We start from the raw sequence: 15818 nt of genomic DNA on the forward strand, positions 1-15818 counted from the left end.
TCAGTTTAGATGAACAGAACAGAACGGTACCGAACCGCCGGCAAAGTCCTGGTCCAGCTCACACCGCTGCAGGTATAAATCTGCTTGTTTCTTAAGGTATGTCGTGGAAGTGAGCTCTGCAGTGATTGGCTCTAGTGCGCACGTGACTGTGGTGGCTCCGGTGGACAATGCTCAGAAATTTGTAAAGGATTTATTAACAGTATCATTGGAGTGAAACAAATCCGTCGTTGCGCACCCTTGAACCAAGCAGCAGCCATGTTGAAACTCTCAGGTCAGTCTGAGATAACTGAGGAACAGACACACACACAGATTCCTTGCTTTTATAGAGTGATGTGTCATATCATGTTAAGTGAAGTAAAGTGAAACTCTCACCAAAAAGCAACCAAGGCTTTATTTGCGATTGAATATGAGTCAAAACTTCGTGTAGCTGTCCACCATTACTCTCCTGCCTGTTGGGTTGATACTAGTGTAAAAGTGACCCTACAACCCATTGAAAATTAGCTTTCCCCAAAACAATACTACAGTAAATCTTAAAAGTGTGTCTTCTCTTTGTCGTAATAATGCTTTTACACAAAGGTTTGACTCATACTCAATCGCAAATAAAGCCTTGCTTGCTTTTTGGCGAGAGTTTTACTTTAATATGACCTTTTCTTACCTTATCAGGAGATGGAGGGGACGTGGAGGAATTACAGGCGACAAGGCCACCATTTCAACATGTGTATGTGTGACACAACGGGATGTTTCTAAGGACACCTTGGGGCAGAATGAACGACAAAAAACAGGTATTCTAAGCCAAAACAGGTGTTTTTTTGCCCAAGTGTTTTTATGTGAAAACTTAGCCAGATCATAGGATGCACCGAGCAAACCTAGTTTATATATAGTATTAGTTTATATATATATTAGGGGTGGAGCCAAACCCAAATACGGTATTCGGAAAGGTACAAATAACGTGTTTTTTACGAATACTTATTTTGAACAAATACTTCAAAAAATATTTGTATGCGGGAACAAGAAAAACATTATATCAAAAAGCTGCTTTTCCTCATGAGACCGCAGTGCATGCCCGGATGAGCAAGTGAGTGACGTTCAGGAAGGGGAGTAAAAGAGGTGACTGACGCAGGCTGCTCCACACAGCAACAGAGATGGCTCGGCTGAGCGGAAAAGGACTTAACTGCATCACTATTTTTGTTGAATAGATTTTTGTACCTTAACTGGGTTCCGGAGGCAGTTTATAAGTTTCGGGAAGCGGAGTTTGATCGGGAGATTATTCCATTATGCTGCATTAGTATTGACGCCTGCAGTCGGGTGCTCTCATGTTCACTCTGTTTCCATAGCTCTGTTTGCTCGGTAATTTAGACAGTAGGCTGTTGACAGAGTAATGTTAACGTTTGGTTAAATAGGTTAAAACAAGGCTTGTGTAGTTGAGTCAAATTGTATGCACTTGTGGGAGTTATTTGGTACGTTTAAATTACTCTGTCTTTTGCAGACAGCAAGATGTAGGCTATAGGCTAGTTAACCTTAGCATAGCTTTCCGTCACTCATTAACGTAGCAGAAACTCCCAACATGGATTTGGGCAACCAAATAGGAAAGAGTGTGGCTGTTGCTGAGCCATCTCTTGGTCCTCCACCAACCAAAAAAACTTGCTCAAGTTCTGTGTGGAAGCATTTTACAGCCAGTGCTGCAGATAAAACCAAAGTGATATGTAGTGTGTGCAAAAGTCAAATCAGCAGAGGCAGAGATATCAAACATCTGTCAACATCTGCTATGCATAATCACATGCACTTAAAGCATCCTCACCTGGTACTGTCTGTCACCCCCACCCCCCCCCCCCCCCCCCCCCGCCCCCACAAGCACCAATCCCCCCATCAGTACCAATTCATCATCACAGCCATGTTCTGCCAAACCCTCCACAAGCACCAAATCATCATCACAGCCATGTTCTGCCCCTGCAAGTCAGTTTCAATCACCTATATTAGCTGCATTTAATGCAAAACAGGCTTATCCAACCAACCACCCCACTGCAAAGCAAATAACAAACACAGTGGGAGAAATTATTTGCCTTGACCTGAAGCCCTACTCAGTAGTGGAGAATAAAGGTTTTCGCAAGCTTCTCAATGTGGTTGCACCTCGATACCAACTACCATCTCGTTGGCATTCTCTCGCACGGTTATACCACAACTTTACCAAGATGCGAAAACAAAAGTGAAAGAAGCTCTCTCAAAAATTGAGGGGAAATTTGTGCACTGCACATCTGACATCTGGACGAGCACATTTTCCACAAATGCATATCTTTCTCTCACTGGCCACTGAATAGAATGCAAACAGAGTCCACAAAGAATAGATGAACATAAATGTGTGACAGCACTTCTCAAGATGGAGGTTCTTAAGATCACACAGCAGCCAACATTCTACATCACCTCCAGGCCATTGTGAAACAATGGCAAGATGATGTTGGAGTGAAATTTTCTGTTGAGTACTTTGTCACAGAAAATGCCACTAACATGGTTAAGGCAATGGCTGATGGTAACTATGTGCACATTAGGTGTATGGTTCACACCTTACACCTAGTGGTAACAGCTGCTCTAAAAGAGTGCCAGGGAGTGACCAATGTGATATTGATTGCTCGCAAGATCACTGGGTTTGTACACAGATCAAACAAAGCTGTGAACAAACTTAACTTAATATCCAGGAAGAGCTTGGCTTTCCCAAGAACACTTTGGTGCATGATGTGTCAACCAGGTGGAATTCCTCCTTCCACTGACTACCATGAGTGCAGAGATGGTGGGAGGTGTAATGTCACACCATCAGTGCAGTGCAGGCCATTGTGAAAATACTACAACCATTTGAGGAGGCAACACACACTGTGTGTGAGGATGTGGCTTCTCTGTCTTCTGTTATCCCTTGTGTGCAGGCTACTTAGCTGAGGACAGCACTGAATCACTGACCTCAGATCCTACAGTGATCTTTTGGTCAAAAATGATGCAGCCACAGCCAGCCCTGGCTCATGTGGCAATGAAATATCTCACCTGCCCCCCAACAAGTGTCTCCTCTGAGAAGATCTTTAGCACAGCAGGAGATATTGTGTCCCCACATCGCTCCAGACTGCTCCCCTCACATGTGGAGGAGCTAGTGTTCACAAAATACAACATGGAGAAATTTAACTGAGAGTATGTTAACAGAAGATATCTTCTACAAAGTGAAATATGGTTAAGTTGTTTTGATTAAGACATTTTGGACGAGGCTCTGTCATTTTGTGAGAAAAAAAGAAGAATATAAAAAGATTTAAGTTACATAATACATAAAAGTAAGAAAAAGTGAAACGTTAAAAAAAACATAAAACATAAAAAAAAAAACCTTTGTGTCTGTTTTTTTGGCAGACAGTTGACAATAGCAGGGCTGTATCTTTTAGTTTATAACAGCATTATATAGAATACAACTTCTGTTCTGCCAGATCTCCCAGTCAGGGGTTGACAAAGTTTAGTTCTTGGAATTCTGTGCATTAGAAAGAACAGTTCTTTTAAGTATTATTTGTTTTTGTTCTGTCTGTTCAGCATCCTCCAACAAGGACAGGTGGTGGTGGGGTTCATAATGTTCACAATGGTATTTTATTAGTTGTTGGTTTAACCATGGACGAGGTAATGGCTGTTATGTTATTTTATTTTCAATGATGTTCCTTGTTACATGTTCATTGCTGGATTTATGGGAAAACATCAACCAATATTGCATATCCATAATTATTATAATGGATAATTAAAGAATACTTACACTATAACGTAAATTAGAAGTGTAATGCAAAAAAAATTGATTTTTATGCCTATTTTGTATTTTACTCAAATACAAATACAAATACTTTTCCCCCCTCAACAAATACAAATACAGATACAAATACCGGCTGCTTTGCACACCCCTAATATATATATAGCTGTGTTTTGTAATCTCAATTGCAATAAAACACAACAATATTTATGAAACCTCTGACAGCAATTTGACAAGCATATGAAACTCTGGTGTCCCTCAGTCTGTTTATTTTGTAGCAGGTATGGCAATCGCAGCAGGTGGGTGACACGCCCCTTACCGGCACCTGTAGTGCAGCCGCGTCCTAGCCCGCTAATGCAGGGCGGTTCATATATCCCCCACCCCAGTCATTTAGTCTCTCGCTAGTGTGGTTAGGTGTTGTCACTAACAGTTAACTTTTTCTTTTTAGAGCTTGTCTGGCATTAAGCTGTTGTCCTGCCTTGCCTCTAACCGCTTTTCTTTCTTTCTTTTACGTTGCCTTGCTAACGTTAGTCAGCTAACCAGTAATTAGCCGCTCTGTTTTTCTTCGTGTAGATGCTCTTTTAAGGAAGTGTAGTTGAGTTTAAGTGTGGTCCGCCCCAAACAGACCGTTCGACGTTAGTGGGGTGAGGGAGGTTTTTGCAGCAGTTACAGTGGAGGACCTGCCAAATTCATATATGTTGCATGGTTTCTTTTGTTTTTCTTTCTTTTTTGAGTTTGCAGTGACTTGTAAATTTTGTTTCGTCTCTTTTGGGTTCTTTGAGTGCAATGACCTGTCCAAGCTTGCTGTTGAATATACCTTCCATTCCTAACTGAACTGTTGCTTATGGTGACAGCGGAACAGTGTTAGAGATTTAAGAGAAGAACTACATATATCTTTGAGACATAATTGACAACTGAAACCATTTTATTGTGATTAATAAAGTTTGTTAAATTATTGTACATCGTGCCTGTATTCATTTGTGTAAGGACCTGTGTATGGGTTTTTCTTTTTTTTTTTTTTTTCTTTTGGGGAAACCCTCAGAAATTAAAGTTAAATGAGTATACTCTTTAGGTGCAAGTCCAAAGGTGGCGTTGTTGTTGTTGTTGTTGTTGTTGTTGTTGTTGTTACATCGATCCTCTAGATCTGCCACTCGCAGTTCAACTGGTATTGCCGCACATAGCAATAAAACACTTGGCCTGAGTAATAATACTATCACTTGAATCAATATAAAAAGACTGCAATTACAAACAGCCAACAGATTTTAATGAAATGAGAAATTACAATATATTTGGAATATTTCAATGCAGGATAATTAAAATGATGCAACATACTTGGAAAGACCAAGGACATGCTGTAAAACACTAATCCCTCACAGGATTGATGGCAGAAATACAAGTTACAAAAAATAGAAATACAAATCATTAGGATTAATCTTAGCCTGGCTGTTACCCTGGTCTGGAACAGGCTAGCTGCAGAGAATAAATCACCATAGTAACTTGGCTGGGTTAAGTTTGACCTGCTTTCATGCAACCGGCTTGAGGCTAAATTCAACCAGGATAACCAACATATCCCAGCTTAATCCCTTATGTTGGTTTTGTGCAATACCTGTCTGGGCTGTGCACACAGATATTGGACTTCCTCAGCAACATACCGCAAAACATCCACTCTCTTCCTGAACACTGGCACCTCAGCCACCTTTTCTACTCCCTCTTCACCCATGACTGCTCCTCCATCCATCCCACCAACACCACTGTCAAATTAGCTGATGACATGACCATTGTAGGACTGATAACAAATAACGAGTCAGTCTACAGAGAGGAGATTCAGCATCTGACAGAATTGTGTTCAGACAATCTCGACTTAAACACCTTGAAAACCAAGGTACTGATTGTGTATTTCTGGAAATCCAAACACATAGCTCTCTGCCATCTACATGCCTGTGCATGTAAAGGGCAGACAAAGTAGAGCATTTTAAATTCCTTGGGGTTGGCTGACCTCATCTGGACCACACACCTCTCATAAGGTGAGAAACACCTCACTTACATAGCCCACTACTTGAATCTCCATCTTGTGTATCTTGTATTATTGTTGTATATACGTTACAATTTTTGTTATTTTAAAATACTTATACTGCAATCTGTGTTTCATTGTCTTTAAAACAATGAAAATAAACATCTATTCTACTCTATTTGGATTGTTGAAAATGACAACTTAGAATCATTAAGGCAGCAACAGGGAATGTATTTGTTGATTGTGACATCCCAGTTGATGAAACAAAGTCAACTTTGTTAGTGCCATACCATACCACCACACTTCAGAAGCACTTTCTTTCTTATGTGAGAGTCCTCAACTCATCCTTAGCACTCCACCATAAGAAATAGTTTCATTGTTATGACTAACAGTACCTGACCTGGATAAGTCAGAATCCATCCAGCCCAATGATAGGCATTAAGAATAATTATACTAACAAATAGCAAATCCGCTTGCTGATGTTCTCATTTGCTCATGTAGGTCACATGGAGGAGTCAGTATTGAACTGAAATGGTTTCATAAACAATTAAATGTTTCTTGTAGGGCATTGAAGCAAAATTGCATTACCAAAATATCTTAAATTCCAACTGAAAATCAGCCCAAAACATCAGTTCACACTGAATAAACACATGCTCTATTGTTTTCACCATATAATTACAAAAGGAGTGTTTGTCGTCTTTATCTAGAATAGAACAATATATTTGCAAAAAGCAGAATTAATCAGGTTATATCTGAACAGTTCTTTGATTTTGTCAGGCAATATATATATTTGTGGGAGACAGTAAAACAGTTTTCCATGTTCAATGATAAAGAGAAAAGATTAAAATACCATCAACTTCAAGGCTGTAATTGGCTAAAGTATCACTGTCATATATATTGGAGTTGTAATGTGAAAAGCATATAATGGCAGTTGACAGTGCATTAATTACAATAGTATGCCCACACTGGGACATGAATAGACCTTCCATTTTACCATAAAAATAAATCTGTGAAGTGAAGAGGTACATTTAGGGAAGAGTTACCTGGGGTTTCCAGTGCTGCTCAGAAGCTTATCTGAGCTGGAATTCTGGTCTCCCAAGGAGGTAAGTCCATCACCCACTCAGTAAGACCAGGATGTAGTTGCATGTCCCTGATTATTTACACATATGCATATGGCTGTATGGTACTCAAGGTCTGCAATTTAACCCAATAGTCATTCTTTTGTTTCAAATCCAGTGTATATAATATTCTTAGATTCTCAAAACACAAAATGTAGAACTCTGAACTGAAATTAACATATATTTTACATTATCTGTCAAGTATTACATTATCAGTTTTGAAAAAAAAAAAAAAAAGACCCACTTGAAAATGTAATGATTTCCCAATAATGCAATAAGGCATTACATTATCAGTAAAATTGTTATTACAATATCAGTCAGGATATTTTATTACATTACTGGTGAAGTTCTTACATCATTGGGTTTTATTATTGAGTGAAAATTGTATTACATTTTCAGGCGTTATTACATTTTCAGGAAATTGTTAAGTTATAGAGTGCTACAGGGTATAACTATTTGCCAAAAGTCAGTAAGGATCGCGTCTGACCAATTTTGTGTCCTAGGCAAGATTTTAGCTGGTGCCCCTTTCATCTTAGAAAATTGCCATTGGACACCAATGATGTTTTAATACTCATAAATATTGCATTGCTCTATGAGGATTTTCTTCATCTTATAAATAAAACACCCACACAAAATAAAAACACTACTAAAGTAACAATGGCTTGAAACAAAACATAAATACAGTATTATACATTGTATTTATATTGAATACAATAAAAAATATAATACAATATCATATTGTATTTATATTTTGTTTCAAGCCATTATTACTTTATTACCTCACATATATATAAAATATAATGTATTGCACAAAATATATAATCCCAAAGGAATTAATGAGAACTCTGTTCTCACCTTATCCAGTTAAAACAGATGGCCAAGCGGCAGAGTCCGTTGGTGAAGCCCCTGTTGGTGTAGGTGCCAAGTGCTGTATCGCTGGGCTCTTGTGAGGTGGAGGGGACAGTGGCGCTTGATGCTATATCACTAGGCTGTGTTGACATGGAAGGTAAAGTAAACGTATGTGTCTGCAGGTGGCCAAGAATTTGCAGGTGTGGGAACAAAATATTTCATCTGGTGAGAGAAAAGAAGTATAGGTGACCCCTGGGTGTTATATTAATAAAAAAGATGCTGATAGTGAAACTCAGCCAATAATAGAACCTAAGCTACATTATAGCCAGTGGTAAAAGAAGCATTCATATCCTTCACTGAAAGAAAAGCACCTTGGTATCATTAGCAAAATGTAGTGAGTATTAAAGTAAAAGTACGGAGTTGGCCCGCTCTGAATGATTTTATTGATGATTAAATTTCATAATAATATTATTTCTGACAAACTGTTGTTGCTGGAGGTGTTATCATAGTTGAGTTTTTGGTTCTGTTATTTCAAAGTTCTACCCTCGTGTGTCATGTTTTGCTTTCACCAGTGTTCACCATTGGCCTGTTAATTTGCCCTTCTGTAGAAAGCCTGCTGGTCTCATCAGGAGAACCACACTATTTGACAGCATTTAGCATGTTGTATATGTTGTAAAGTGTAGGTTTGTAATTGTATGTTTTTTACAGTACATCGTTTGTATGTAGTTGTAAAGTAACAGTAGCAGTGTTTGTAATTCAGCTTTGTGCAAGTTTTGTCACAGTGCATGTCATTTTTAAATTAAAAACTTTTTAACTGTTTTGATTCATATAAACACAGTTTGTCAGTATGTATGTCAGCATTCCGTAATGTTTTCGATGACAGTATGGTAGCATTATTTCCAGTGACCACAAAAGTCAGTAAAGGTAATTCGTAGATCTTGGCCATTGATTGCACCAGTGACACAACAATTAAAAAGTCCCTAGTTATCACAGAGTTTGGCCTAGACATTCCAAATCTTATACAGGTGTGTGATGTGGCCTAGACATTCCAAATCTTATACAGGTGTGTGATGTGGTGTATCTCTAACAGTAAGCATGTCCTACTTATTGTTATTAAAATATGATTTCTTATAGATGTGGAAAACAACACTTTTTTTTTTTTACTATGTCTGACCTGATGTAGATGGGATATGCTAAATTATGCATTTGTGCTAAACTAGAACTTATTACCTTTCAAATAGGTAGGTATCACACTTGCAATTTGACCTTACAGTTCTTCTGTAACTTCTAGCTTTTTCATGCAGGTATGGAGATGAGGTGGAATTCCTTTAAAATGGCTGGGTGTTTAAGGGTTACAAACATTTATTTAAATATAGACGCAAGCGGCAATCTGCGGGTTCTAACCCCTTTCACCCCAAACCGGCCACCCTGACCCTCATCCCCTGCAGTCGATGACATCAGCCGCCGTGTTCCTCAAAGATCTGTGCAAAACATACCCATGATGAGCCCCAGATTTCTCCAAATTGGTTTTGCAGTTACATGCTAATGGCATTTATAGCGCCCCCTATAGATTGAGCTCAACATGCTTTGGTAAGCAGATTCCCAGTCCTGTTTTCAACCTACCCACCAAGTTTTGTGATGATAGGACAAAGGGTGTGGGAGTTGTGGCCAATCATTTCTAAGCCTCGCCCATTACAAAAATACATGGGTCTCTGGCAGCCATGTTTTTTGACCAATCTGTCTCATTTATACCAAATTTGGTGTTGATAGAGTCAAAAGTTCTATTCATCTTACTGTTTTTCACTTTATGCAAATTGGAAAAAAATCTAGGCAGGCGGAGCTTTATCGTCGTATGGGCTTTTTTGTAGAGCACATTGAGCTGGACTTGTGTGTCAAATTTCAAGTCAATCAGACTCATGGTGTGAGGGGCATGGCCTTCCCAAAAACGCATTTTCAAGCCTTAATTACGGCGCCACCATCAGGCTGACTGGGCTCATATTTTGATAAAAGCTGATGCACATCATTTCCAATCATTAAGCCAAGTTTCAAGTTTCTGGCCCATTCCAGCTCACAGGAATCTGAGCTCAAATGGCAGACAACAAATAAAAAATATAGCCACAAACATGTTTTTTGACCAGTCTGGCTCATTTACAGTAGAAATGTGTCTTTTCACCCCCCCGAAACTGTATAGCATTTTTGGAGTTGATAGAGTCAATCTTTCAAAAGTTCTATTCATTTTACTGTTTCTAATATTATGCAAACTAGCAAAAAATCTCTAATAGCAGCGTTTGTGGTGCAAAGGCTTTCTTGTAGAGGACTATCAGGAGGACGTATATGAAAAATTTCAAGACAATAGCACCAATGGCTTGGCGGGGAGAGCCTTTCGATGTGTACACCCTATGTTATAGCACCATAAATTAATAAAAAGGCAAACAATGATGGTTAATGACAAATAGGCCACGCCCACTTTCACCTATCAACATGGCACTCAAGATACTAGTTAATATTTGCCCCTAGAGCAGGGATACCAAATTTGGAGAAACTCTGTCCAATGGTCTTTGAGATACAAATGTGTAGCATTTATAGTGCTCCCTATAGGTTGAGCTCAACATGCTTTGGTAGGCAGATTGTGAACCTACCCACCAAGTTTTGTGATGGTCTAGCAAAGAGTGTGGGAGTTATGGCCAATCATTTCTAAGCCCTGCCCATTCGAAAATTGCAAATTAGCAAAAAATCTAGTCAGGCGGACCTTTATTGACCAATTGGCTTTTTGTAGAGCACATTCAGCAGACTTGTGTGTCAAATATCAAGTCAATCAGACTTACAGTGTGAGGGGTGTGGCCTTCCCAAAAATGCATTTTCAAGCCTTAATTACAGCGCCACCATCTGGCTGACTGGGCTCATATTTTAATAAGAATTGATGCACATCATTTCCAATCATTGGGCCAAGTTTCAAGTTTCTGGCCCATTCCAGCTCACAGGAATTTGAACAACAAATAATAATAATAATAATAATAATAATCCGGCACAATTTTAGAAGGGTTCTACCCCTTTGGGGTTAGAGACTTAATAATGAACCAGCAAATTCTACCCCTCTACCTCAGCACAGTAGAGTGACACAGCATCAGGACTAAAGGCTGCACCAATAGACCCCGCTGACTGGCCATCTCTTCTAACTGACTACGTGAGATACAGTTTTATAAATCTGACTAAAAAACATTGATTATGCTTGTATCCTATTTTGTGTGAATACAGATTTCTACACCTAAATACAGACAGAGTTTTATACATTTGACCTCTAGAGAATAAAAACTGCTACTTTAGGATGCTGTTTGTTGACCTCAACTCAGCATTCACCACAATCTCACCCATAAAGCTGATTAAAAATCAACACTAGACTTGAGTACAATGCACGGATGTGAAGCCACTTTTTAAATAGAACAATTTAAAACAGTAGTGAAAGTGCAACCTAAATAAATAATCCCCTCAAAACGTACTCACAAAAATCATTTGCTTGAAGCACAGCACTATGAAGAGCAAATGTTGATCGCAATACTGTGTCCATCCAGTGTGTTGACTCAGCAAAGACACATGTCAGAGGTCCAAATGTCAGTAGTAAAGCTGACAGCCTGCACACCTTTCACCCTACTTGAAACATTTCCTGTCTCATAAAGTTTGGGGAGAGCAGTTTTGCTGTGCTAGTTAACGTGACATGTCTTCAAATGCTTTATAAGGTTGCTGGTGTCAGCATTATTTCCAGTACTGTTATTGTAAGCGCTAAACTCTACAACCCCGATGGAATGACTCAGTTTGATCCATAATCCATTTGATCCATATGCCGTCCTCAGGTCTTTCAGCTCATCCACTTGTCCCTTCTGGTTCTTGTCCTGACTCTTGACTTTTGCGCATAGCCCACTGTCTATATGCAGAACTGAAGGTATTTGTAAATTATGAATTCACAGGCATGTATGAAAATAAATTAAATTAAAAACTTTTAAAAGAGAATTTCTCAAGAAAATGTATTCAGTGATCAATTTCTGCAAGTGTTGCAATACTTTCATCCTTGTCATTTGGCAGCAGCCTATGCCGACTATTCTTTTGTTGAAGCACCAAGCAAATTAGTCTTGTTTACAAGGAACATTTAATCGTCACAGTAGAACACCATATCAGTTAAACTTAAGGGATATTAATCTGTCAACACAAGTTATTGTGAATTAGTTTAACCAGCTTTGGTGCAAATGAAAGTGACAACAGGTGCAATGGAGAGGCAGAATCAAGAAAACCCCCAAAAAGGGGATGGTTTTGCATTTGGTGGCCACAGACAATTGCTCTCTCCCTAACCTTCCTGACTGATTCTTCTCTAGTTTTGTGTTCTGCTGGTGTCCTTGTTACTACTGGTAGCATAAGGCGGTACCTGTAGTCCAGTAAGTGCATCTTTGTGCTAGGAGGAGGAGCAGGAGGAGCACTGCCAGAGCCCAACAAAATGACCTCCAGCTGGTGCGCGTATTTCTGACCAAACGGTCAGAAACGGATTCCATGAAGGACCATGAGGGACCTGAGCTCACAGCCCAGCACAGAGCAGCTGTGTGGGTTCACAGTGAGCACCAGTGACAGGCGTGAAAGAGCGCACAGCCATGATGAACTATATGCAGCCTGTGACATCATCGAGCATGAAAAGTCTGACGGTAGGTCAGTGATGGTTTGGAGATGACATCCTTGGAGGGTTGCATAGACTGCCAATGGTACCATGTCTGCTGTAAGGTACTGGTAGGAAATCCTCAGACCTTGCAGTGGGCCCTGGGTTACTCCTGGTGCAGGACAATGCCAGCCTCAAGTGGCCAGAGTGGGTAAGCAGTTCCTGGATGATAAAGGCATCGATGCCATTGACTTTCCCTCTCATTCCCCTGACTTAAATCCAATGAAGACCTACGAGATGCTCTGAGTGCAATATCGTAGGTAACTGGACATATTTCAGTGTCTTGAACATGTTTCAGTTTGGAGGTGTTCATAAAACCTACACAGATTACTATTAATAGTATTAATATTATTAATATTTTTCATGCTTATCTCCCCATCATGATCAGTTTTACATGATTCACTAATCAGCTATTGTTGAAAATCTTGAGAATCACACACACTTTGCCAATACACTTTTGAAAAAATAATTACTAGGGCTGTCAGGTGATTAAAAAAATTTATCTAATCAATTACAGGTTTTGTAATTAATTAATCTGATTAATCGAATTTTAATCTAATATCTGCTAAAGGTACCCAAATAAAGAATTCGAATTCTAGGACATTACAAAATTGTATTGCATGACTAATCAATTGAATACACAAAGAAGAGAAGATCTGAACTCCACATTTTTTTAAAGTGCGTTTCATAAATGAAATTTAAAAGAAAATGGTCAAGCACATCCCAGCAAACCAATTATAAATAAGATTGAGAAATAAAATAAGGCTGAGTCTGGAATAGGCACTTAAGCAGACTCTCAATTCAAAATGAGCACTAAAGCTGACTCAATAAAGCAATTCAAAATGAATACCAAAGCTGGCTGAATAAGCAATTCACAATTAATAGTAGAAGTATAAGGCTTTGAACAGTGACATAGATTTTGTCTTCAAAATAAGAGCTTTACATTGCACCCCATTTAGAACTGGGTTCTAAGCGGGGGGCTTTTAATTTGAAAGTAGCGACCGTCCTTAGCTTTCCGACACAACAACAAGCTAACACAACCAAACAGCTATAGAGACCGAGGGGACGCTTCATCTCCTGGATTTCAGCGGCTGTCCAGTTGTTCATCATAATGTCCGCGGATGAAGTGATGGACTGACTGCTGTGATCAGCTGTTTCTTGGTTGTAAAACTCCTGTGCAGGTCATTGTCACCTCCGCCCACTTCACGCAGAGGCCGGCACATTTCTGCCTCGTTTTTAGATAGCAGGCGAGGCGGCTATTAATTGATATTAATATAATTGGCGGCTTGGTGCTCTGTCTAAAAACGGCTCATGTCTGTTGTCACCCTGCTTTGACTAGCGACGCAGGTGGGAAGTGATGAACACGCCCCGACAATTTCTTCGGTGCCAGAGTGATGGAGTTATGTTGTCTCTCTATGGCGCTGCTCGGTGCTAGTGCTACCGTGACGTGCCACTGCCAAGTAGCCTACGGGTCATTCAATGGGCCAAATTGAAAATGCTCGCGCATTGAATTGCCACTCAATCTCAGAATTAATTGCGTTAATTTTTATGATGCGTTAATTTGCAGTGAAATTGATTAATCTAATTAATGCGTTAAACTGACAACCTTAATAATTACATTTGGTAACAACCTGATAATCAAATTACCTGTGTGAGAAAATAGTGTTACAGACTTGGGGAAATTATTATTGACTGAAACAACTAAAAATGTGATACCGAATACAGAATAAATCCAAGATCCTAACTTTGCATCACCTGACTTGCTGATGTCAGAGCTCCTATCCAAAGATCTAAGCATACCACTGAAAGAGGATGCACCTGTGAAGCAATAGGTTGCATTGCTGTTTTCTTGACCATACAATTCAAATCTCACAAACTTAAGGATATGCAACTACAAGGCCACAAACTCAAGTTGAAATGCAAATTGACTAACTAGAGACAATACACAAAATCTATCAAAGATATTATTAAAGCAATGTCCACTCTGTTCTGCAATTCTTTAATGCTATTTATTAACATAGCATATGTTACATCAGGTCAAATATATCTTAAAATCATCAGCTTTCGTGAATTTCTAGAACAGATGATGTTAGTTTCATCAGCTAATTAACATGGTTGAGATGAAAAAGACTCAGTATGTTCACAATTAATATAAGGATAGGCCAGACAGATTTTTCCAAAATCCTTCCATCTGATACGTCCTGCAGCGCAGTCTAGCCCTCTCTACTGCATTCTGGCGGACATGATAGAAAGGATGCTGATGAAATATCTAGCAGACTTTAATTTGAGATTTGGCTTTGCTTATATCACATCATAAGTACACATGCCACTGCTTGTTGCAATGTGTATCATAATATGGTTCAATGATAAACATTTGATATTCAGTAGAATTAAATGTGTGAGAATCTTTGTTCTACAGTTTGGCTATTCACTACATCACCATCTGTGTTGTAAAAATCAACCCTGCTTCTGAAATGCCAGAGTTTGATTACAGCTGCATACATTCTCAGCGTTAACAAGAATGAAGCAGTGGAGCTGTGTCTGACACCACATGCACAGTTTAACAGAATATTAGTGTGAAACCAGCACACACACTTTAGGGAGTCGTGCTATGCAGAGTCAAGGTGAAGTCTGAAAAAATGAGTCTTGAGTCTTTTGGGGAAGATGGAGATTGATTGCGCTGTCCTGACATTGGTCAGTGGTCTGTTCCACAACTGAGGTGCCAAAACAGAGAAGAGTCGCGTCTTTGCTGAGGGGCCATTGGTTGCTCTGAGTGATGGAGGTTCCAGCCGGCCAGCTGATGTGGAAGAGCGAAGTGCTCTCCTGGGACATGTGGTCTGACCAGTGTTTGGAGGTAGACGGGTGCAGTTCCATTGCCAGCCTTAGAGGCCAGCACCATCATCTTAACAGGAAGCCAGTGGAGGTCATGGAGGAGGGGGAGTCACTTGGCAATTTGGCAAGATTGTAAACAAGGCATGCTGCAATGGTACAGTCAGAGGCTGGGAGTTCAGCCAAGCGGGAGATGACCAGCACTTGGACCAAGAGTTGCGTTGCGCCTTTTGTGAGGAAAGACCGGATCCTGCGGATGTTGTAGAGGGAAAATCTGCAGGATCAGGCCACAGCAGTGATGTTGGGGGCACAGGACAGTCCGTCATCGAGGATTACGCCCAGGTTCCTCGCTGTTGATGACTGCGATACCATGATATCTGGTATACCATTGCAGTTTTTCAGGTATGATGTGAACTAGCTTAGATCAGTGAGCAATGCCAAATTCAGCCAGAGTGGAGAGGAGGATTCGGTGGTTGAGTGTGTCAAACGTGGAGGATAAGTTGAGGAGAATGAGGACAGACAAGTTGGACAAGGCTCTGGCGGCACCGTGCAACTCAG

The 15818-nt window shown here is 39.8% G+C and overlaps 1 protein-coding gene and 1 long non-coding RNA gene across 8 annotated transcripts in view; one reads left to right on the plus strand and one right to left on the minus strand.

Moving 5' to 3' along the window:
• Window positions 1–15818, minus strand: part of LOC119022301 (glycine receptor subunit beta-like) — a 167000-nt gene that overhangs the window by 122144 nt on the left and 29038 nt on the right. The window contains exon 2 of one of the 7 annotated variants that reach the window (XM_037103032.1): window positions 7742–7875. The exons of 5 other annotated variants lie outside the window; for them this stretch is intronic. The gene's annotated coding sequence lies outside the window, so the exon portion shown is untranslated. Of the gene's footprint in view, window positions 1–655; window positions 754–7741; window positions 7876–15818 lie in introns of all 7 variants that reach the window. One more of the 7 variants, XM_037103049.1, reaches the window with a different exon arrangement.
• LOC119022379 lies at window positions 141–7885 on the plus strand. The gene is made up of 3 exons (XR_005075893.1): window positions 141–271; window positions 664–782; window positions 7751–7885. It is a non-coding gene; the product is annotated as an uncharacterized LOC119022379 (long non-coding RNA).

Source organism: Acanthopagrus latus, chromosome 1, assembly GCF_904848185.1.
Source record: "Acanthopagrus latus isolate v.2019 chromosome 1, fAcaLat1.1, whole genome shotgun sequence".
In the NCBI taxonomy this organism is placed as follows: Eukaryota; Metazoa; Chordata; class Actinopteri; order Spariformes; family Sparidae; genus Acanthopagrus; species Acanthopagrus latus.